Genomic DNA, 25,429 nt, shown 5'->3' with positions numbered 1-25,429 from the left:
GTTTTAACAGACTTGTGTACTGACCCCAATTCAGAAGATCATATTGTTCCTTCCAAGAAACGGAGGACAGATAATAAATATAAAGACAATGTAAATTTAAAGTATTAGCAGGTACATTTAACAGATTCCGTTTGACAGGACCCACTAGCCATGCAATCTTAACCCGCAGCCTTAAAAGTCTTAGTGACACAGATAAGTGCAACAGGATGGCAAACCTGCTTAACTGAGAAAGGTCAAAATTGGTATTTAAAAGAAAAACAACACTACTGGCAGGATATCAGTAAAGCATCTTCACCATCACAACTATCACCAAGGCAAATTGTCGGTTTGATTGTGAAAGACCCTAGGCTTAGCAGACCTTCACTTCGGACTAAAGCAAAATTTGAGAATGGTGACCAAATAACAACACAATCCTTGCTGGATATACCAAATTATGCAGCAGTTTCTCCCTTATGGGACACAAGTTTGCATGAACTTATAAAAAAAAACAGATTAACTAATGGTCAATACATAGCACATGTTTCTAAAACACAGCTAGTTCCAGGAGAAGTGAATGAAAATGACCCTGTACTGCAAAGTGTTCCTATTGTAATTGTACAACGGCCAGGGTCACAAGACCCTAATATAAAAGAATTGGTAAGTCTATAAAACATAAAACAGTAGGTAAAGAAAACTCAACCATAGGAAGTTGAAAACGGTTCTAATTACAAAAGTTTCCTCATAAGCGCCATCATATCATGTTTTAAATGTTTTGATTGAGTTTAAGATTGTATGTAGTTTTAGAATAGAAGAATTATGATAAGGGCCTAGAATAATTATTATGTAAATACTTGTTTTTAAATTAAATGGTTTTTGACAATTATTTTCCAGGTTATGGATGCGGCTGGGACATAATTATACCCTCTGGCTATGGTATCCAATTCTGGCAAACATTCATAATGTATGGAGCACGATCTGGAGGCTTACGAGAAACAGAGAGCTTAGCTTTTGAAATGGGTGAATATCACTTCGCACCAGATTCTCAAGCTGGTAAGGATGAAGAAAAAAAGATAGAAACAGAGTTAAAAGAGAGATATTTTCAGGCTGCCTCCAAGTAAAAGAGTAAATTATAATAAGCTAGGAATCAATAGTCCTTTTATTTGCCAGTGGGAGTTATTGCTACAAAGACTGGTGCTCAAGTTCTGTGAATGATTTTGTTTGTATTGCGTGATAGGAAACTTTTGGAACAAATGCAGGTAAGGCTTTAAGGGTGCATTCATTCTATTTATTGCATTCATTTAATCCTTACTGTATAATTACTAGTAATAGAAAAAAATCCGAAAATCATACAGTCAAGTGCAAAGATATTGACACAAGTTCACCAGTGTATTGCATAATGTTTATCATCAGCTGCTCATTCTAAGCTTATTAACACGTTCATTGCGATAGAAGGTCTAAAGACCCCTGCTAGTACTCCGGGCGGTGCGGGCAAAAATATTGTGGTTTTGCTCTGGTGCGGACCTCGTAGCTTATAGAATTGTATAGGTAGAAAAGAGTCCAATATATGGTTTGATTTCTATTATAATGTAGAATTTTTTGACACTTTAAAACACGCAGGAGGTCTTAAGGCCTCTCATCGCACTGAGAGTGAAAAGTGTACGTCCAGTGCGGATAGGGGGTCTAAAGACCTCATATCGGTAGTACGGGCCTATCCGCCCCCTCCCGCACCTGTCTGTATCTATGATAGTCGAACTATGACCCAGTGATGTGCACGCGTCTATGAGCAATGTACGTAATTTATTGCATTTGCTCGTAAGTGAAAATACGTACATTCGAAGTAGTAAGCGTCAATTGTGTTTAGTGTTTAAGTTAAATACTCAAGAAGTGTTGTTGGTTAGTGAGTAATATTATCAATAAGTATCGAATCTATAGGTAATGAATCATGGGTCGTGTAAACAAGAGATGTCGGAGAATGCTAGAATTAGCACAGAAACAGAATGAAGTGCAAGACGATACCTCTGTGCCAAAATATCGCCGAGTTTACCAAAAAGTTACTACAAAAGCTAACAAAGTAAGTGAGCCGTCTTCTAGTAGAATAAAAATCCTTGAAGATATTACTATTTGTCCTCCAACTGTTGCTACTACGTCAGAAGGAATTGTTTACCAAAACGCTACTGCAAATTGCGACGTGACAGTAAGTGAGCCGTCATCTAGTAGCATAAATATTCTGGACGATATTACTACCTGTGCTCCTACTTTAGCTGCTACTGCAGAAAGAAGTGATTGTTTTAAAGATTTGTCTGTAACCCCAAAACGTCGCAAAATTGAACGTATCGCTAGAGAAGAAAATAACGACAGTACAATTTTCGTAAGCCCTAGCTCACGACAAACTTTCCAAATATTACAAACTGTTCGAGTTCCGGAAACTCCTTCAACAGATCATAATTTTAACACATCCAAATGTGCATCTCCGTACCAAAACAATAAAAACTTAAATTTGTCATCGACAGTTAGTAGATGTAGCTCTGTAAGTGATTTATCTTGTGCACAGTATTTGACATGCCCGTTGAATGATCAACAAGTCTCTGAGATATTGTCGATGCCTAAGGAAGATGAAAAAACCTCTCAGATTACACCGATTGAGCCTACAACTTCAGACAGCTACACCATAGAACCAGAAATACCTCAGGCTGCATCGATCGAACCTTCAAATTCAGATAGCAATACCAATGAACCGGAAATATCTCAGGTTCCAAACGTTACGCTTACCTTAGCGGCAAGTTGTACAAAAGGAATCAGAAGGATCTCAACAAGCAACATCGATCGAGCCTAATTCCTCAAATAATCTTATTAAAAATGATGGAGTCTCTGAAAATATTCCTGATCCAGTATGTCCAGTTGCACCTTCGACGCTAAGCAACAACGATATTGAAAACCAATCTGTAGAACCAATAAACACAGAATCCTCTAAAGGTACATCTACTAGGTCTGTGCCTCAAAATACACTTGAAGACATTATCAGCGACGACACCTCAAATGACGAAGACTACACCCCTGAAACTGACAGTTCAGATAGTTCTTTGTCTGATTGTAGCGATTCTTCTTCTGAAAATGAAAATGCTCTTGATGAAAATGTAGAAAACAGTGACATTCTATCTGAATGTGATGATATTGGATGGCAGGATATAACAAATACAACTCCAACTTTTAAAGAACATGAAGGGTGCCTATATCTGCAAAGACGCCAACTGAGTATTACGAATTATTTGTCACGGAAGAGATAATTAACAAGATGGTTCTTGAAACTAATAACTATGCACAAATGTACTTTATCAATAATCAGCGTGGAATCAAACGTAAGTCACGGGTAAAGGCATGGACTTCAACAGATCCAGAAGAAATGAAGAGATTTTTAGGAATCCTAATGGTAATGGGCTTAGTAAAAGTTCACATATTAACGACTATTGGTCGAAAAAAGTATATACAGAAATGAATACATTGTATCTATAATGAAAAGAGACCGATTTTTGCTGCTACTAAAATTTTGGCATTTTAGTGATCCCCGGGGTACTGATAAATTGAGTAAAATCAATGATGTTTATTTGATGATGTTAAACAGATTTCAAACCATCTTAAGGCCGGGGAAAACTTTAGTTATAGATGAGAGTATGGTACCGTGGCGAGGGAGATTGCAATTCCGCCAGTATATTAAAAACAAATCTCACAAATACGGAGTGAAACTTTACAAACTATGTACTCCCGAAGGATACACTTATAATCTTCTTATTTACACTGGAAAAGGAGAAAATGGTCGAGAGTTGGACCATGGACAGAAAACTGTTATGAGATTAATGAAAGATCTTTTAAACGAAGGAAGGCTGGTTATTACAGATAATTTTTATAATTCCATCGGTCTTGCTGAAGAACTGATGCAAAATAAAACTTTTCTCTGTGGCACTCTTCGTCCAAATAGAAGAGGCCTTCCAAAACGCATTATTTCGACCAAGCTTAAAAAAGGTGAAGTTGTTGGAAAAATGAACAGAAAAGGTGTAAGGATCTTAAAATGGCATGATAAAAGACCAGTTTATATGATTTCAACTTGCAGACAACATAATGCGACAATTGTAGATACTGGCAAACGTAGAAAAGTTACTGGAGAGCATATAAAAAAACCCGAATGCGTTGTAACGTATAATGATAATAAAAAAGGAATAGATTACAGTGACCAAATGTCGTCCTATTATACTCCACTACAACGAGGCTTAAAATGGTTCCGAAAAGTTATGATGGAGCTCTTATTTGGTACTGCTTTGGTGAATAGCTGGGTGGTGTTCAACATGCAGAGGGAGATTAAAATGCCAAAGAAGATATTTTTGGAATCAGTTATTGAAGGATTTACTAAAAACCCACATCCAATGGCGGTAAGTTTTTTTCATTTATTTATTTCTAAAGCTTTTAGCTAAGAAACAAATAAAATTATTTTTTGATGAAAATATTTTGATTTGTTTTTCCTTAACTTAAGCTGAAGACCCGGGTTCGATTCCCAGCTTGGCCACCTGTGGTGATCGCTTTTTTCTTTGGATATGTTTATTTCAGTTTATAATTTATAGAATAGTGTGACTACTTAGGAAAAAACAAATCAAAATAAGCCGGGAATCGAACCCGGGTCTTCCGCTTACGTTAAGCTGAAGACCCTGGATCGATTCCCGGCTTGGCCACCTGTGGTGATCGCTTTTTTTTTCTTTGGTACATGTATATTTAAGTTTCTAAAGCTTTTCTTTTTTTATTTATTTATGATTTTAAGCTTACATTATAAATGATATCAAAGGGGTGTTTACCATGTATGTTGGTTGGTTGGTTGATTAGTTATTAGGGCTAAAAAAAAACAACATACAAGGTAAACACCCTGTTTTTAATTAACTGAGAGAGCGAATCGAGTGAGTTTTATTAGTCAGGGGGACGGCGTCGTCGTTCTATATTTAAAGTTCATACGTATGTATGTGGCTAGGTTTGTTTGTACCGGACTGCACCGGGACGTAAATTAAATAATTTCTAAAGATATTTAACTGAAAAGAACATCATTGTTGTATTGTTTCAGGTAATTCACGTACTGCCACTCTAACTAAAAATCATGCGTTTGAAAAAAATGGAGATAAACGAAGAAAATGTGCAGGATGTTACGAAAATTTGCGCACTACGCTGTCCAGTCGGGAAGCCAATAAAAAAGTTAAGAAAATTAAATCTTACTGCCGTGATTGTAACAAGCCACAGTGTCTTAAATGTTTCTATAACAGTCATATGTGATTCACTTGCAATATATAATAAAGAGTTTTGATTTATCGATAAAATGCATTTTTATTAGGAACATCACTAGCAGTAAATACAAATGTACCTCAAATTCAGTGCTGTAAGAGGCCTAAAAGCCTCCTAATATTTTTTGTCATTATTCCATATTCTGACATGAGAACGTCGGGCGAAGCCAAAACAAGACAAAACAATCCTTTAGCAACAGCCTTATATAAGTATCATTCATAAATTTGTGAATTTCATTACAAAAAAATCATTTTAATATTCTTGTTCCTTGAGTGGTCTTAAGGCCCCTAACCGCACCGGTAAAATGGTACAGTTAAGGCATAAAGACCTCTTACAGCACTAATTGAAAGTTAGCAATATTTTGAGCCGCAGTGAACGTGTTAAAATCAATATAACAATTCTGCTGTATAGCTTCAGTGCCAGCGTGAAGGGCATCGCAGTTAAAGTTGGGTGAGCGCCCTGTATCTTTGTTGAAAATATTTGCTGTGTAAGCCCTCGGCGTTAGGCAGGGAGTGCATTTAGACCAGGGGCTACTACGAAATTCAAAAAATCGAATTCGTATCGTACCTTCCTCTCACTCTTGTATTAAATAATATTAGCGTCAGCGGACGGCAAGAGTCGTATTTGCCGTCCAATTGACGATGTTTTTTCGTAGTTAGGGTCGGTATTTGAGTTCGTGAAATTCATGTATCGACATCCTGGAACCTGGCCCCAGTTTCATAAAAAGGAAGGTAACAAGTTAAATTTCAACTTTGGGATTTTCAATGAATCCAAATTGAACTCCCTAATAATAACAACAAAAGTATACCTTTCGTTGCTTACACGTGCAGAAGATCCTACAAATTTCAGGTTAAATTTTGAAATTTAACATATTAGTAATCCTGATGCCGTGTGAATGTCGCGATAAGCTTAGCCTATGTGTTACTCCATAGATCCAGGTATGTGCGTCCCAACTAGAAAAGTTTAGGCACAAAAGAGTGACTAACTCACACAAACTTTCATGTTTTAAATATAGGTTAGAAAGCACCTCATATCATATAAAATTTAAAACTATAAACAAGTAAACAAAGGCAAGGATCTAGCGTCTTTGGCCTTAAGAGGACTCGATCTCAAAAAAAATTGTACAGTAGGTAGGTATAACTTGGTATAACTAAAGTAAGGCCAACGAAAAGAGATAAATTCTGGCATGAGAAAGAAAAAGACCGAGATAAAAGTATGGACGTATCAGACAAGGATGAATATCTTGTTTCGTTGGCTTTACTTTAAGCGAATTAATAGAAACATTTACTATGAAGTCAAAGGTTACTAGATCGAATACCTGTATCACCTACCCTACACAAGGCTTAGCCGCTATTGGAGGACGACACTTTAAAGAAAAATTAACCAGAAAGTAGGAAAACTATTGCAATTTTCCCTCCAGCTGTGAGCCCACCCTTACGTACATGAGGCAACGCGAGTCTGATTGTTGGTACTGCAAATTTGTTCTCCGTCTCACTCGCAACGGGGATTAGGTTGTTTTTCTATAGATAACAGGTTATCAGAGTAATGTTCATATGTGCTTGAGTCATGCAAAGCACTTGGCAACTAATTAGTTATATTTTTAAATAAAGAAGTTTTGCAGCTTCATCAGAAAGAAAGAGAAAATAAAGGAAAATGTTTAAGGTTTTTTTAAAAGCGAAAAGACAAATTGTCATGTAAATGGTCCCATTCCGACGCTGGTGCTGGCTTCCATTTTGACTTTTTTATCAGTTGAGAGAGAAAAAAAAAACAATCTTTAGTTTCGAGTCGTGAACGACATTAGCAAACTAGTAAGTATTATATTTCAACTTATCTATGCAGTTTAGATTCAAGTAAACATAGTTATGGGTTTCGTTTTTTTTCACTCACGATCTCTAAAACATTTATACTTAAGTTTTTTTTTTATGATTTCAAACCGCCTATTTCTCTTCATCAAAATTAGTATCTTAATCACTATTTTTTTTTACCCGTCTTATGTCCCCTTTATAATAATCACACAGTGACTAATCTCAAATATGGTAATAAAATCATAATTTGTATTTCCAGCGTGGCGTCGTAACCTCGATCCGATCCAAGATGGCCGCTTATCGCCGCCATGTTGTTTGCCGAGCGTCGCGCGCGCGCGCACAAGTTTGTTCTCTGGAGACCTGTTTTGTAAAAGGTCTGCCTGCACCTACTTTTTATGGTAATGAGGTCTTTGGGATTATTCCGTTTTGCGTAATTGTGGATATTGTTTGCGTTGTGGGTTGTTTTTTTTTAAAGGTCTGGTCGTGTCTTAAGTATATTTCAACTATCTATGCAGTTTAGATTCAAGTAAACATAGTTATGGGTTTCGTTTTTTTTCACTCTAAAACTTACGTCTGTTATTTTTTTAATGATTTCGAAACCGCCTCAATTTCTCTTCATCAAAATTAGTATCTTAATCACTTTATTTTTTTTACCCCTCTTATTGTCCCCTATAATATAATCACACAGTGACTAATCAAATATGGTAATAAAATCATAATTTGTATTTCCAGCGTGGCGTCGTAACCTCGATCCGATCCAAGATGGCCGCTTATCGCCGCCATGTTGTTTGCCGAGCGTCGGCGCGCGCCACAAGTTTGTTCTCTGGAGACCTGTTTTGTAAAAGGTCTGCACCTACTTTTATGGTAATGAGGTCTTTGGGATTATTCCGTTTTGCGTAATTGTGGATATTGTTTGCGTTGTGGGTTGTTTTTGTTTTTTTTTTAAAGGTCTGGCGTGTTTAAAAAATCGTGTAGTATACATGACAAAATAAGCGCGGGGGATCCGACCTAAAAATAATGTGATTTGACCCCTCTCCCTCTTTGGTCAGAACTGAGGTGAGCCCTTGCTGCACTTATGCATTTTGAAATTTAATGATCCAGCTAACTCAACATTAAAAAAATACTTTTTGAGTTTCTTGGCGGATTTTTATCAACAGAGGTTTTTTCGAACCGGTGTTTTTTTTTACATTCATAAATGTTTTTTTATAATAGCCTAAATTGAAGAAAGATATTTGGACGTTGACTATGACTTGGTTTACTTTGTTAACTTGTCGTACCTTGCTTTTTAGATAGACTCTTAGCTCATGGAATAAGATTCGCTAACTATACTAGAATCGAGTGCTTACATACAGAGGGGCCAAGGGGCCTCATATTGGACCCAGCTAAATATGTGCTCTACACACAGAACAATACACAAACACACATAATATGTACACAGCACACATCGCCCCGCTTGCACGGAAAATATTTGGTAACACCGCCAATGTAATCCAAGGAGTTTGCCTTGATAAATTATATAAACAAATTGTGTCGATCGTTATTTTATGATATATTAAAACGGATTAAATTTGTTAGTTGACGGTAGCATTATCCTTAACCTAGAGACTACGTACCTAAATGTCCTAGAGACTACCTAGTAGTAGTAGTAGTAGTAGACTAGTAGTCTTAAGGACATTTCCCGCACAAAAGAAGTTAGGGACTAATGTAGTCTCTTGGACGCGTGACGGGTTAAGGATAAAGCTTCCGTCAACTAACAAATTTAATCCGTTTTAATATATCATAAAATAACGATCGAATAGTTTTTTTAAGCCTACTGGTAGTCCCTAGGACATTTCCCGCACAAAAGAAGTTAGGGACTGATGTAGTCTCTAGGACGCGTGACGGGTTAAAGCAGAAAAGGGGTTAAAAACATAGTGTCCGAGACGAAATTACCTAGTACCTATTCTAAACCAAAACTGAATTTCGGTTTCTGTTTAAGTTTTAGCCGAAACCGAAACTTAATTCCAGGGTTATTGTAGCGTATATCTTTTAAACTTGCGTTTATTTCTAGATTTCCTAAATATTTGTTTTTTTATTTGTATTTGTGTTCATAGAAGTGATTATTTGGTAAATTGATACAAAAAAGTAAGTATCTACCTATTATATGTGACGTGAAATAACAATGTAGCTACGAGAAATGAACAGTTGCCCAGGTCCAGGAGGAGCGGTCCGATTGTTTCTGGGCGCCGCACGAAAGCCTACGAATCAAGTTTTAGTTTTGGTTCTGGTTTCGGCAGATGTTTTGCCGAAAACCAAAATTTTTCGAAATTCCAATGTAACGCCAAAACTTACTACAATGTCACTCTTCTGTTAAAATAGTCTATGACAGTTCAGGTTTGCCATACAGCCGACTAGGGTCGACCCTATTTTTGGTGCTGTGTTGAAGATTTTTTTTTATGCAGATATTTTTATAACTCGTATTGCAATGGGTAGTAAATTGCCATGAAATATATCAGCTGAGCAAATGTAGGTAGGTAGGTTGAAGCACAATGACTGGCTTTCACAGAAATCGAGCCAGATGTGGTTTGCGCAAGTACAGCCAATGTAGATTAATGACTACCTACCTATTAAGAATGGAACTGAACTGAAACTATGTCATTTTTAGAAAATAATTTTAGTTATGTATGAGGTTAATGTCACCTTCCTTTTTGAGAGTAGGCAATTTATCTCAGATTTGAACTTTAATGGCGTACAATATAATTGATTGTTCAACTGGGTTTAAGATATGTTTACCATGTTGACAACAACTCCTAACCCAGAATGCCACTAAGGTTAATCAACACTTTATCTTTTTGTTAATTTAAAAGCTTTTATTTAACTTGCAATGTATCTTGTACAGTCAGCATCAAAAGTAGCTGGGAGGGATTAGAAAATATTCCTTTAAATAACATCACCGTTGTCAATATGACTGATAGGTATTGCATAGTAAGTGTAAAGAATGGGTCCAATGGTTCCAATATAAAACGTGCGGTCCCTCTCGGTCTCGTATTAAATAGTATAAGCGGCACGACACGAACTTCGAGTTTCGAGTTTCGTAGTAGCCCTGCCGGTTTTTTATATTCCTTTTCTTCCTTATGTGCGGGTCAAATCTTGCAAGTTAAATTTGACCCACTTCTAGTTGTAGGATTGTCTTGAAATTTGCCATACTTATGTATTTTGCGAGAAAATACAATAATCTGGTAGTAACATTCTGGTAGTCCGGCCAAGATCGTCTCTGCAGGACGGAACTCTTCAACGGTTAATGGCATCGACTTGAAATTGGGTATGCAAATTTAGTTTGGGTGACAATGCAAGTACAGTCAACAAAAAGTACAGTCGGCAAAAAAGCTTATATTAAAAATGAAATTAGTACCAAAAACTTATTTTGTTTTTGCGCGACATACACTATTATAACTTTACTAATGACAATACAAGTACAGAGAAAACAAGTATATACATAGAGATTTTCTAAGGTATGCAATAGGCGGCCTTATCGCTTCAGAGCGATCTCTTCCAGGCAACCTTTACAATGGACAGAAATAAGGAATACATTAATGACTAATGACGTAGGTCATCTATTGTGTATCTTCTTAAAATTTGTCTTCGTCTGTTGTGTTGCATCGAAATAATCTAAATTAGTTAATAATAACCTAAATCCATGACAAAATCGCATATACCTATGTAATTGAGTAGTGAACAGTGCCATAATAAATTTATTCCATAATTAAAATATAATATCAACTTATTAAGGTTCCTAGAGTGCAACCCTTTTATATGAATATTTTCAATCAACATCATAAAATCTCTAACCAGCCAGTGACATGACTTTAAAACGTTCTAAAATTGAATTCAAAATTGCAACACTATTCCACATATAACTCTGAAATAAATAAATATCACTATAAATAAATATCACTGGACAATTCACACCAATTGACCTAGTCCCAAAGTAAGCTTAGCAAAGCTTGTGTTATGGGTACTAAGCAACGGATAAATATAATTATATAGATAGATACATACTTAAATATATAGTAAACACCCAAGACCCGAGAACAAACATTCGTATTTTTCATACAAATATCTTCCCCGACACGGGAATCGAACCCGGGACCTCAAGCTTCGTAGTCAGGTTCTCTAACCACTAGGCCATCTGGTCGTCGAACGTAATGTAATTAAGTAGTGAACAGTGCCATATAAATTTATTCCATAATTAAAATATAATATCAACTTATTAAGGTTCCTAGAGTGCAACCCTTTTATGAATATTTTCAATCAACATCATAAAATCTCTAACCAGCCAGTGACATGACTTTAAAACGTTCTAAAATTGAATTCAAAATTGCAACACTATTCCACATACAACTCTGAAATGTAACCCTGACATTGACCTTGGCAACCAGTTCACCCACAGCCTGATAACTAGAGTTAATATTGGCACCGCACTGTTTGACGAGTGCTCTACTCTATCAATATATAAACATAATATTTATATTTGTACCGAAAGCACAATTACGACACTGGCACTTGTGTAATGTTGCTGAAACGATAATCTATGTACATTGTTACGTAGACGGGTTAAGAATTGTTTTTTTTTTAAACAAGTGACTTTTGTGACGCAAGAGTAGTTTGCAGAGATGTAACAAGAGGATACACTGGATACACGGAATAATCTTTTGATTTTATTTTGTTATTTATTACTAATTACTACCTATATTTTCCAGAGCTTTAATAGATTTACCACCTGTTTCACCACCCATTGATTATTTGACGGATGAATGTGATGCCGTTCTGTTTGTTTTGTTCGAGTAGACGACGGCATCACATTTATCCGTCAAAGAAAATTAATCAATGGGTGGTGAAACAGCCCCTTAGTACTGGCCATTGAAGCGTGTTACTCACTTCATACCAGACTTTTATTTAAAAAAGGAAAGTTTTCTACTACCTTATTGCCTTGTACTTCAGCACAATGAGGGCTATCGCGTATGAATTCGCCGCTAGAGGCGCTAGTGTAGGGTGAGGTCTCCGAAATGTCAAATCTCATAGTTTTTGGGTGAGCTACGCGGGTTTATTTATAATTAGAATAGTTTTGTGAATATTTTGCATTACCTGAAATTAATTATGGCAATTATGCGTTACGGGACAATGAATGTCTGTGTTTTGAGATAGCTCTGTCTTTCGGAAACTTTTGTCTTCCCTTTTTTCCGAACAAAACGGGACTAAGCAACACTGTGGTTGCTGGATACTTTTATGGTACGGTTTTAAGGTGCATTAAATATGATTTAAATCTAAACTTTGTTTTAACGCCCGTAATAACACTCTGAATGCCACACTTAAAAACCTCACGCAACAGTGTCGCCATCTAGAAAGACAAAAAACGATAGCGCTCATTGGTGTGCTCTATGCAGCTCATAACGACAAAAACACGGAATATGGGCAATGAAATGACAAAGTTGTTAAAAATATTTATTAATCTTATTACATAAGGGGGTGAACAGTAAATACGACCGTTGCCACGTTTTTTCGCTGCGTATGCGTAGTGACATGAAATGCCGTCATTTCCAAAGGTTTTGGCATGAAATGAAATGACAGGCGTTTTTCCGATCCTTCGTCATCATTTCCTGATTGTTAGTGGTCCCGGTGCAGGCCACAGGCTTCCTTTCAGATTGAAATAGCTTGGACTGTAGGCTCACGCGGGCTCAGCGCTCACACATACCATCGAAATGCTTCGCTAGGTCTCGATGTTTTCATTCACCGAAAAGTTTTCAACGTAATTTTGCACACTATTTCCGAAAAACTCAGAGGTATGAACCGAAGCTCGAACCCACGATCTTCTATAGTAGCTATTTCCAGGTTGCCACGCTTTTTAGGCGAAAAGTGCTTAACAATCGCAATGGCTAACCGCTGATCTAGCTAGACGAACGTACTTAATACCATTCCATGTTGAGTTCCATATTCAAATATTTTGAAAACGCTTGACGCAAAATGGAACAGACTAAAACTCACAGGCATGCAGCTATTACACTTGTATTCATCGCGGTCACGGGGTGAGGCCTTCCCATCGCTGGTACCAGAATCTTCACGTCAGTACCTTCAAGTATCTTTCCTCAAGTACATATCCGAGTTGTGAATTATCACACAGCTTACATTTGGACACAGCCAGGCCAATTATATGTGTATCGCTAAACAAATACGCGTTAGCCGCGGCATGGTATCGAATCAGTGCGGGCGCGAATTGAAAACTCAAACAGTCAACTTGCGCTTTTGGAGCTTGTGCCGCGTTTGGTTACTGCTTTAGGTTAGTACTAGACAATTAGTTCTTGAAGTTTGTATATAAAAACTAGATTGCTTACCCCGGATATAGAATATAGAATCAGGTAATGCGCAAGTTTTTTTTTGTGTCAACCAAGAATGTAAAAAACAAACTAAAGTAACTTTAAATAACTAGTTGTAAACACCGCATAAGCACATAAATACTCGTATCTCTAATACTTACTGTTAGTGAGTATAATTTAAATTACATTCGCACCATAATCTGTAAAAACAAATACTCTTAATGGTATGGAGAAATAACCAGTTTACTAAATTTAGAACATACGTCCAAGCAAATCCTGTCAACTTTTCGGGATTGTAAAGGACTTACTTACACAAGAATTTTGTGTCCGCCATTCTTATTCAACTTACTAAATATCGGCAACTAAACGCAGCACCACAGGGCATCAGAGGGTCACATTACAGTGGAGCCGATAATTTCCGTTGTCTGGTCTCTCGTTCATCTCATTAACACTTGCGCGATCCGGGTACGAATGTCCAAAATAATGGAGGCGAGTTACAAGCTTTTCGCGTGCCCATGCCAATGTTCCAAATTCAAAATGCGTTTTTGTAAACTGCCAGTGACGAATTACGTTTAAAAAATAAAACGAAAGTTTAGACTACCAGTTACATAGGAGACGTCACATGCAAAATTTGCTGCTAAAGTATGTAGTTATTGTATTGAGTAGAAAACTAGAATTTTACGTATAAATTGTTGCCATGTTCTAATATTTTGCATCCACAATGTGATAATTACTTTAGTCTAGTCTCCTTTTAATTTAGGTAGAGTTCGGTAGGTAAGTTGTAAGCTGTTTGGTGACTCAACTAGGTCTTAATACTAAACGTCCTATTAAAACACACGAAAAACAAGACTCTAGCTCTAGTAGTTAAAATAAAAAGATAAATTTAGGGGCTGTTTCACCATCCATTGATTAGTGTTAACTGACGGTTAGATGTGATGGCGTCTCTATTTGTTTTGTTCGAATAGACGGAGACGGCATCACGTTTAACTGTCAGTTAACACTAATCAATGGATGGTGAAACAGCCCCTTAATGTACCAAATTTTGCTGATATAAAAAGGTAGAGATCAAAATATCTACAGTCTACTTATTGGGAGCGGTTCGAATTTAATAAAGGCATCGATGATACTTGGCAGCAGTGCTCAAGTCCACAAGTTATGCTAGTGCATCTGTCGCGGGTTCCCCACGGATCAACGGAGAGGAGGGTCGTCAAGAGCCGGAGTATTTCATCAACCTTTTAAATTTGACTAGTTTATTTACTAAATATTAATTTTCTGACACACAGTAGGTACCTATGCAAGTACGTTTTTTTTTAATTTACCGTATGAAAGTTGCCAGTAACATTTTATCAATACCACTAAGTCAATATGTATGACAATAGGGCGTATTAGGCAAAGCACTGCGCAGGGGGCGACACTAGCGCAAACCTCCATGACAACGTCAGTTCTCTTTATATTTTATTGAATCAGGCGTTACTTTGCGGACGTCGATATCAATGAACTAAAATAATTTCTTTGCTCACCCGCGACCTTATGTTAGATAAGCTTATGCAAAATATGCGTGTTCATCGTGTTCATGCAGTTAGTCAGTTAGATAGTGTCGTGTGTCTGTGTAGTGGGGTGGTGGTGATAGATGGGTTTGTGTGATTTGTGTGTGTTCTTACAGTATTGAGGTGGAGGAACTGCATGAACACGCATATTTTGCATAAGCTTAACTATAAGGTCGCGGGTGAGCAAAGAAATTATTTTAGTTCTCTTGTTCTCTTTACATTTTGTCGCCATGACAGATCACGACCAAAGAGTATTAGTACCTATAAATGTAGAATCATGATACATTTATTAGTAGGTAACAAAATATTTACATCGATAGTAATGATATTAAAAAAAATTGAAATAATGATATTGTGCCGTTTAAGATACTCAAAAAACTGTTTACGCGCTCTTGTGCTATTGCTGCACTCTGACGGCAGAAAATTGCAGTAATATTCCCTATTATGACACTGAATTTTGCCTTCTCCCAGAGAGCACCCCTGCACTATATACTTATAGCCAGAAGAGGATAATTTTAGTGTGCGATCGATCAACCATTTTTAAGATCGTTCATCCAACGCCGTCAGCGTTCGCAGACTACGCCGAAAAATAAACCACTCAATAGGAGACCTTTTCCAACATTCTTTACATTAATCTTATTACTTGTTGCTGTAGCGCCCCTAGTAAAACAGATACACTGAAAATGATTGGTTTTTGGAGTCTTTTTGTATTTTTTGTTTCAACTCCAAATTTTGTTACTTTTACGGTCATCTAGTTAAACCGATATCGAAAATACAAACTGAAACATTGATGCACAGAAAAAACCAGAAAAATAGACCAGCGCTGGGAATCGAATCCAGGTCCTCGGCATTCCGTGCCACGTGCTATACCACTACACCACCACTGGACAGGGGTACAGACACGAATTTCTCCTATGCACCCCATATCTCAGCTTGTTGGTTTCTTATTTAGTCACTTAAGCAGCGACACTAGCGACATCTATGCTGTAGCCCTCATCGAGAAACTTTCAGCATTCCATTGGAACTAACCGCTCACCCGGACAAGAGATGTCGTTATTAAGCAATCAAATTAAGATTGGTTTTTGCACACATAGGTATCACGAGATAATAAGAGAGCGTGTGACAGAGATACAGTCGAGTCATCATCATCATCCCAGCCTATATACGTCCCACTGCTGGGCACAGGCCTCCTCTCAGAACAAGAGGGCTTGGGCCGTAGTTCCCACGCGGGCCCAGTGCGGATTGGGAACATCACACGCACCATTGAATTGCATCGCAGGTTTGTGCAGGTTTCCTCACGATGTTTTCCTTCACCGCAAAGCTCGTGGTAAATTTCAAATGTAATTCCGCACATGAATTTCGAAAAACTCAGAGGTACATACAGTCGAGTAAAAATAAATAAATAATTACCTACACAGCCACAGTGTCAAATATAATTTGTTATCCACCTTACGGTTAGGGACACAAAGATAAGGGATTGCATTTTGACATTTTGGTACGAGTAACATACATAATATTTATGCTCCTGATTGTAGAGTAAGGGCGGAATAACAATAATAACAGCGCTCTCTTTGTACCCTTTATATGTATACGGACCTCTAAAATCCCGACCAACTAACAACTAAAACAAATGACACCTAGTCAATAAGAATTCAATACACATTTTACTTAGAAACTATAATCTCATAGTTGTTGGCCAATAAGCAAGATCAAACAGTGTCGTACGCGCGACTTTCAATAATTATGTTTGCTGAAAACGTTAGCTTGGCGGCCATCTTAGGCCACGGACAAATGCCGTGGAAAATTATAGCTAAGTATTTAATTTGCGTTCGTGGAAATGTTTTATTTATAAAACGTAATGTTTTGCTTACATGCTTCGGTTGCGCAACTGAAATGGGAATGGGTAGGAGATATCAAGAAATATGAGAATTTTAAATACTCTGGAAAAATAAAAAGGAACTTTACGGTGAATGAAAACATCGTAAGGAAACCTGCAGTCATCTGCGCTGGTATTCAATTGTGTGTGTGAAGTTCCCAATCCGCGTCGGGCCCGCGCGGGAACTATGGCGCAAGCCCTCTCATTCTGATAGGAGGCCTGTGCCCAGTAGTAGGACGTATATATAGTCTGGGGTAATAGGGTGATGGAAAAATAAAATGGAGTCACTTATTAAAGAAAACTTTTGTTGTAGGTACATTGAGTATTATCTACAAGAAATTCAAAATCGCGACCGGCTCAGTTCAGTACAGTCACCAGCATTAATATCTGCCACAGCGGAGCGTGCAAAAATATCTGACACGTCCTTCCGGCTCTAGAAATGAAGTTGTATCAGATATTTATGCACGCTTGTTGTGTCAGATTATTGGTGCTGTAGACTGTACCTAATGGATCCCAACTGTCAACTTCAATTTACATAAAAAGTTCTAGACTACTAGACTGGTTAGGGTTCAGTAACCAAAATACCAAAAACGGAACCCTTATAATTTCGCCATGTCTGTCTGTCCATTTTTTTTTTGCTTACTACTTATTAATGGGACGAGGTCAACTGGCTTAAAGTTGTCCCGTGATATGTATTTTCTTTATTTATTAACGCGGGTTTTCTGCATAAAAAATCTTAGGTGTCGCGCTGTCTTGCACGTGTGGTAGCGAATTACCTAATCATTAATCAATGCAAAAGGTTAATTAATGATTTACAGTGATTAAACAAAGAAAATATATATGTTTAACGTCATAAAACATTACAATCGAAGAAGAAAAGAAAAAACTAGAGGCATACTTGCCGCAAAATAGGTCCCCACTCAGAATGTCACAGCAAGCCGTGGCGCTGATTTTTCAGTGAGGACTTACCTTAGTAAACTAACGAGTGATAACACTCAAAAACGACACATTAAAAATAAAATTGAAATTACTTAAGTACAAGTTAAAAACAAAAAAAAAACAAAATTTCAATGATAGTTGCATGGTGTTGTACACAATTACTGTTAATCGGTTTATGAATGCAGCAGGTATACATGATTTCGGCTCTTTACTCCAGAGCAATGCATCTTAAGCATAAAAAAATACTTCTACGCACATAATCATATTATCACAGCATTTCCATCACCATGTAATAAATATAACGCACGACAAGCAAAGTAACAAGAGCACTTACATCATATTACGAATGTAAAGATACATATTTGCTGTGCCTAATATTATTGTTGTCAGTCAGCTATTGATTCTATTTATCAATGCTCAATTCAGGCAACATTCTAAATGAATTTGCCGAGTCTTAGAAATTATTTTGCCAGTAAACATTGAGTGCTTCACGTTTATTAGGTAAATATTTGATATTTGATTCTAATAAATGTCGTTTTATTGCAGCGGAACCTCCTGTTGGCTTATTTTATGACAATACATGTGTTTTATACGGAGAAATATTTGTCTGTCAAGTTTGGAATCTAATGTTATTGATACTTTACTTAGTATTTCATATTTGATAGCAAATGTTAAACGATTAAGATATTTACATAAATGAGTAAACCAGTGTACTTACATATCTAGTTATGAGTATATTGACTGGGTCTATATTAAAACGCATAACCAAAACACGCATAATTATAACTACGCATAACAGCTATGCAAGCTCAGGACCATAGAAACAGGTTTTCAGTAGTTTGACACATATAACTCTTCTATCACTACCCCACATGAGCGGTGCTATCAGATATTTTTGAACTAAATAGCTTCAATGTTTATGATGGTGGCTGTACAGTCGAACAAACTGTTTATCCTAATGTATTTACCAGGGTGGAACCTTTGCGCTATTAATGTCACGTTGACATCCCATAGTCTTGTCAAGAAAATCATAGTGGAATTGATTATTAAAAGTTGTCACCCTGGTAGGTACATAAATTCGTTTGTTCGACTGTACTTACAATTATACTCAGCGGCACAAAATTTGGTCCACTCTACATACAAAATTACCTATTTCTGCATACATTGAGGGCCAGATTTTATGCCGCACAGTACATTTTTAACTTACCCGTTGACGTCTTGTACAAGCAATATTTGCGTTGAAAGCAACACAAATACCTCGTTATCTTTATCACAGTCGCATTTTGCGAAAGTCTTTATTTTTAATTCCTCTAGGGAAACGAGTAATGTAATTTTCCACGCATCACGGAGACGTTATCTAGATAACGGATGTTTGTAAGGTATTTGACATGCCACGTAAAGGTTTTTGACGCGGCTCGTGACAAGTCCCACTTAGCTGCACTACTGGCTGCCTATTACTTTGCTCGAGTTAAGTTTTTTATAAGAAAACTCATCATCATCATCATAATATGGACATAGGCCTCCACCATAGACCTCCAATTACTTCGGTTGGAAACGGCCAGCATCCACCGTGAACCCGCGGCTTTAACCAGGTCATCCGTCCATCTTCGGTGGACGTCCCAAGCTACGCTTGCCAATCTGTGGTCTCCATTTAAGAACCTGTCGGCCCCCACGGCCATCTGTTCTCCGTGCTATAAGGCCTGCCATTGCCACTTCAATGATCCAATTCGCGTTGATACAAGTATGGCGGTGACCCTCGCTTTTCTACATGCCTCCTTAAGAAAATTACCTATACCTGTTTGTATTAAGGTGGAACGATTTCCATACTAATGTATTAACACAATCATGTGCGCTTGAAAGAATAATTTGAAATTAAAATCACATCTGTTGACTTTTATTTTGTTCTTTATTTGAGGCATTTTTTATTTACCTAAGGAAAGCTTTTGATTAATAGCTTAATCTAGATGATTATTTTAGTTATTTTTTGTCAATATGTGAGTGGACGGCGACAGTATCGTACGCCAACGGCTCGGTTAGTAGTGTGTGTTTCAGCTACGTTGTCAACTCGCTGACAATTCGATGCTAAGCGACGTTGCCAGATTTCGTTTGATTTGTCTGATCAAAATCACATAATTACCATTTTGAAGCTCGTTTAACTTTTTTTTTTAATATTTTTGCTGGCCATAGGTACAAAGTCCGTCAGTCAAAAGACTGAAGTGCAACGAACAAATGTATTGCCAATTCTTTGGGTTTCCGACAGAAGAAAATCACATAACATTAACGTAGTAACAAATAAGTACGGAAAATTGCATTAACGGATTATAAATTAGTAGTGATAAAATCAGATAAAGGCTGCATGGCTTGTGGCTTTTTCCATAAAATAAAAATAAAAAAACATCAAGTCAAATGTCAAATTCGTCAAGTCATTATTTTTTGTTCGTTTGTTGTCATAGGTTGTCATGACATTGTAAACTAATGGAGTAATTTTTTCCTAAATTAAATTATCGTAATTTGTCCTCGAAACTGGCGGGATTATCATTATCTATAATCTATAATGTGAATGCAGTTATATTTTTCAAGTATTGAACTGAATTATAATTCACATTGGAAACTATGAAGCCACGAACTTTGCGAAAAAAATACATAAATCATCAATACTCTGGTCTCGAAAAAGACGCAATATAAGGAAATTAAAAAGTAAGTACAGTAGAGGCTGAGTACAACATACAACTTCCACCACCCCGTGGGTACCGTAGGAATCGGCTGAGGGATAATATCAGAAGATGGGCAGCAGCGTTTTCCAAGCAACCCACACGTCATATACTTACTACGCTCGCTCGCTAACCCGCTTATCAAACGTGGCGAGTATTGGCAACACGGGAAATATGGGGAGGCCTAAAGTCTCAGTTTCCATGACCGTAGGTGTTTAGGACAGATTTTTTTACTGTTTTTTTTTTTCCAAGTCCCCAGCCCCTTGGTAGCGGACTAACTTTTGAGCCTCATATCTCGGTAATTTTGGAGTTCAGAGAAAAGTTCATTTGACAAAATATGCTTCTTCAAAATATGTTTTATTTTCATAATAAAATATTTAATTACAGAGTGAAAAACACTGTCATAACATACATTGTCGGCTGGTAAGCTGTGTACGAGACTGGCACAAGACTGGAAAAGTGGCGTGAAAATGCAAGAGGCACTCAGCAGTGGTTGTATGTGGGCTAATTTAATTGACTGATGTAAATAAATAAATAAAAACTGACTTAGTGATGGACTATTTTATTTGTTGTTCAATAGAGCCTTCGATTACTACCCAACCAATTAAATTTGAAATAAAAATAAACAAGTCTAATTTCATATTTTCACGTTTTTTTCGTTGAAGGAAAATATCGTGAAAAAACGTACACACACCTGCTATATAATTAATGGTGTGTGCTATATTTCAATTCACACTGGGCTGCTTTGAAAATAACGCCCAAGCCTTCATTGTGAGAGGAGGCCTGTGTATGTAGGTATATAGGGATAATGATTATGACTAATTTTCTCATAGTATGTAAGTGTATTGTAAATAAAAAATAAATAAACAATCGTTGAGTTACGGTCAAGGAAACTGAGTCACGTACCAGGGTGGACCTATGTGCTACTATGTCATGTTGACATCCCTACACTTGCCAAAGAAATCACAGCGCAATTGAATATGAAAAGGTTCCACTTGGGTTCCACTCTGGTGCGTGATTCGGTTTCCTTGACTTTGTAAAGGCGAACTTATCCCTCGAAGGGATCTCTACCAAGCAACCCTTGAGTGGATGTGAGGAATTATAAGTCTCATAGTATTACTGTAGTTGTGCTGTGCATTCAGATTTACCTAAAATTAAAAAAAAAATGTTTGTGCTAAATTAGGTCTTATAAATTTTTAGCTACACATTTCAAAAATATTAACATCATTAACTGAGAACAATAAAAAAAACAATAAAAATTAAGTCTTACAACGGGTTTGAACCCGAACATCCTAAGCTGAGGGTGGTAAACTCTAGCCTTATGCAACTAGGCCAATCTGCTCTTTGATCATGAGAGCGAAATTCACAAAGACTTCTGTTTACAACAAATTACAAGCATGTGTGCGAAAATATCGCAGTCGAAACTGCAGCGATCAAGTGAAAGTATTTTCTAAATTAAAATACATCTGAAACTTGGTACGAATATACACAAATTTCACGCTATTGGCGGTATGTACATTATTTATAAAAATATCCACGATTTCATTCCTAAAAATAAAATACGTGGAATTTGCACTCTAACGTCATCTACTGGCACTGTAGTGCCTAGCTGACCGTGACAAACGACCTTAACAAACTGCGTTGAAGTATATTTTACGTTTTAAAACTCTAGCTTTAAGTGCCAGTAACATTATACTTAAATGTGTGACGATTTTTTCTTTTTCTACAGAAAACTCTAAGCGGCCAGTACGTTGAACTTGGACATAAACCTTACTACATTTTTAAGTTCACAAATTTTATTAGCCCGAGACCAGCCAGTCACACCGCAAAGACGACGTTATTTGATTAACACTAATTAGTGTGAACCGGCTTTACTTCTTCCGACGCGTACGAAAGTCCATCCAAATACCAACTTAAATTTACAAATCAGAAAACAATACTGAATCTCTATTGTACTTTACATTATGGCTTTTATTTGAAAGAGTGGATTTTGAAAAGTGCAAAAACATTTCATCCGCATAAACTCAATTTGTGTTAGCTGGAGAAAGTATCGCTTTCTTTACGTTATAAGTACTTGCATAAAATCATAATTTCCCCAAAGTTTTACAACTTTACATCACACATGAACATAATGCCCTACCCCGTCCCCAGCAATTAGTAGAACTATTAGACGTTTCCCATAATATAAATCTAAAGCCCCGTACATTCGAGCGATTTCACGGACAATCCCACAAAGGGGACAAGTCAAGACGAACTATCAAAAGCCCATTCATTCCTAAACGGGGGGCTAACAACATTATACCCGTGTAATACATATTTCATTTCATTATTACTTTCCACCTTTTATGGGACGCTTTTATTTTATAGCCCTGGCAACCCCGGACGTAGTTTTTTAATAAGCAACGGCGTCAAGCTACAATGCCGGGGTTGTGATCAATAGGGGGCGTTGTATTGTTGTACAATATTTTTTCTGTTACGTTTCTGGACAGTTTAATGTCATGTGTGGATATTAGCTCGGATACCGTCAGAAGAAAATAAATCAACGTCATTTAGTGACAAACAATCTAATTCGTTCTATAATAATGAAGCGAACGAAGAAACTTACACTCATATTTCGTTATTTTTAAGCTCTCTTAGAAAAGTCGTTCATCAAAGTTAATTAAATCGAAAGACTAAAGAGTATACCAACTATCATGTCAAGTTAGCCCTCTTTCTGCTGACGCTACAGCTGGCGTTTTTACAGTATTGTATAGTTCCTGAACGCATCAGAGCTCCCATTCATCAGGAGACATCGACGTTCACTTCCGTTTGCCCCTTCATTGTGCCGCATTCGACAAGGCAGCTCGCACCGCCGCCGGCCATACGCAACAATAGCACAATTCAAAAATCGAATTCCAATTCAAAAGCGCATCGTTGAGGTTTATTGGCTTATCGCTTGATTGATTGTGCGAATGCCGATGCGATTTTTTTAATCAGTGTTGCCAGTTTTTGCAATTTATAGGTCGATAATATATTTTGATTTGGGCGTGTCGAATTCGTTGCTTTGTCGGTGTACGGAAGTTTTAGTCGTTGTATGTCCTGTTACAGGTACATTTTCTATTGTTGACTAGTTTAAGTAAAGTATAGATACTTTTATATGACCGGACAGTTTTGATGCACTTGTGTTTACGTTACGCCTGTTACAAATTAAATTTAAAAGCGCGGGGCTAGTCTGTTGATGCTGTGAAATTGAAAATTTGTACAGAGCTTCTTGCGAATGTATTTTTTCGATATGCACAATTTGATATTCTTAAGGAGATGTAGGTACCTATAACTTTTGTATTCTGTAGGTATCTAATGTTTGTAATAAATTTAATTTATTTTTTCGTAGCGTTAATGGCAATCTAAAAAGTTACTTCCTACATACACTGTATTAATACAATACCTTAAAAAACATGTGGATATAGGTACCTATATCTAATTCAAAATCCTAAGAACTTCTGTCAGGGTCAGAGCTTCGCAGATGTGACTCAGTGAGGTTTTTCCACTTAAACTTAAACCGAATGTGTATTTAATATTTTTATGAACGACAAAGTATATTAGCATAAGAGTCCATGAAACAAAGGCTTTCGTTTTCAACTCACGCGCAGCTATCCTATTACGTAACAAAACCAAGATCTGTCTTATTTTTTTTTTTCTTATACGTTGGAAATAAGTGATACCATTTATACGAGACTCTATGGGTACAGCTTTAGGGTCATAATTAAGGTTCACCTTTGTTTAATGAAAGTAAAAGCTATGTTTGTCGGTGAAAGAACCATGACATGTTTGACTGTTCGTGCTACCGTGAATAAACGGACAAAAAGACAATGCACCTTAAAGATACAGTGGCATAAGTATATCTAAAATACATACATTGATGGAAGATACTAATTCTCTTAACCGGAAGTATACAAAGAACGTCCAATTCACCATTTTGTGGTCATTCACGAACATTAATTAAAATCGACATCGTCAACATTTTTAATATTAACGTGCAATATTTGCTTGTTTTTTTTGTATAGAGGTATTTCTTAATTCAAACCGTAAAAGTCGAATTTTATGGCAGTTCTAGTGACTGGATTGAACAGAAATTCAGTTTTCACAAAATCCTATAGTTCGACCCATTCTTAATAAATTTAATGCTTTATTTTCATAGCTGGCAACCGATCGCATGTTTTTTAATTATCTAAATAAGTAATGGCGCTAAGTTTTAATTCCTGGTTACTAAATCAATTTGGAGTTAGTTAATGGTTTCTTTAACTTTCAAATGTTGAATACTAGGATAATCTGTCCCTTGTCTTACTTAAAGTAATTAAGTTACCCGCATATAAGGGTACGCTATTGAGGTAAGGTTAGTTAGTTCTTTATGGAAAATGCGTTAATAAACTTTAAGGAGGTTTAGTATGATAATGGCATGGGTTTTTTCACAAGCGCTGTTAGCATATTTATAGAATGTTATACAACCGTCTGTTGATATTTCAGGGCAGTTGAGGTGCTTAAAAATATTTAAACATTTACCTAAATATCCTACAACCACGGTTCTACGGACATTGATCATTCCCAATGTAACGTAAAGCAAACTATGCCATAAAATTTTAGACTAATAAACACCAATTAGACTATAACATTTAAAAATAATCAAATACGTAAAGTAAAAGTACTACATAAACGTAATAAGTGTCGCCACTAATACACCGGAAAATTAATTTTAACTTACTTTTTATAATTTAGTTGACGGACTAATACTAAACTACTCCTACCTTTTATTTAAACTTACTCGCTAAATCTAGCAACTTTTTGGATGGAACAACAACGCCAAAACTATTCATTACTTTCAGGTTTTCATGCTGTTAGTGACATTTGGAGCAATTTTCCACAAACTGGCAAA

At 36.7% G+C, this 25,429-nt stretch overlaps 1 protein-coding gene and 1 long non-coding RNA gene across 2 annotated transcripts in view; one reads left to right on the top strand and one right to left on the bottom strand.

Moving 5' to 3' along the window:
• The window catches only part of Dgk (diacyl glycerol kinase 1), a 199,455-nt gene that overhangs the window by 103,650 nt on the left and 70,376 nt on the right, over nt 1–25,429 (bottom strand). The gene's annotated exons all lie outside the window — the stretch shown is intronic.
• On the top strand, nt 19,615–21,073 carry LOC141443513 (uncharacterized). The gene is made up of 2 exons (XR_012453038.1): nt 19,615–20,506; nt 20,908–21,073. It is a non-coding gene; the product is annotated as an uncharacterized lncRNA (long non-coding RNA).

The sequence above is a fragment of the Choristoneura fumiferana genome, chromosome 27, assembly GCF_025370935.1.
Source record: "Choristoneura fumiferana chromosome 27, NRCan_CFum_1, whole genome shotgun sequence".
Lineage (NCBI taxonomy): Eukaryota > Metazoa > Arthropoda > Insecta > Lepidoptera > Tortricidae > Choristoneura > Choristoneura fumiferana.
This window is presented reverse-complemented; position numbering and strand designations above follow the sequence as displayed.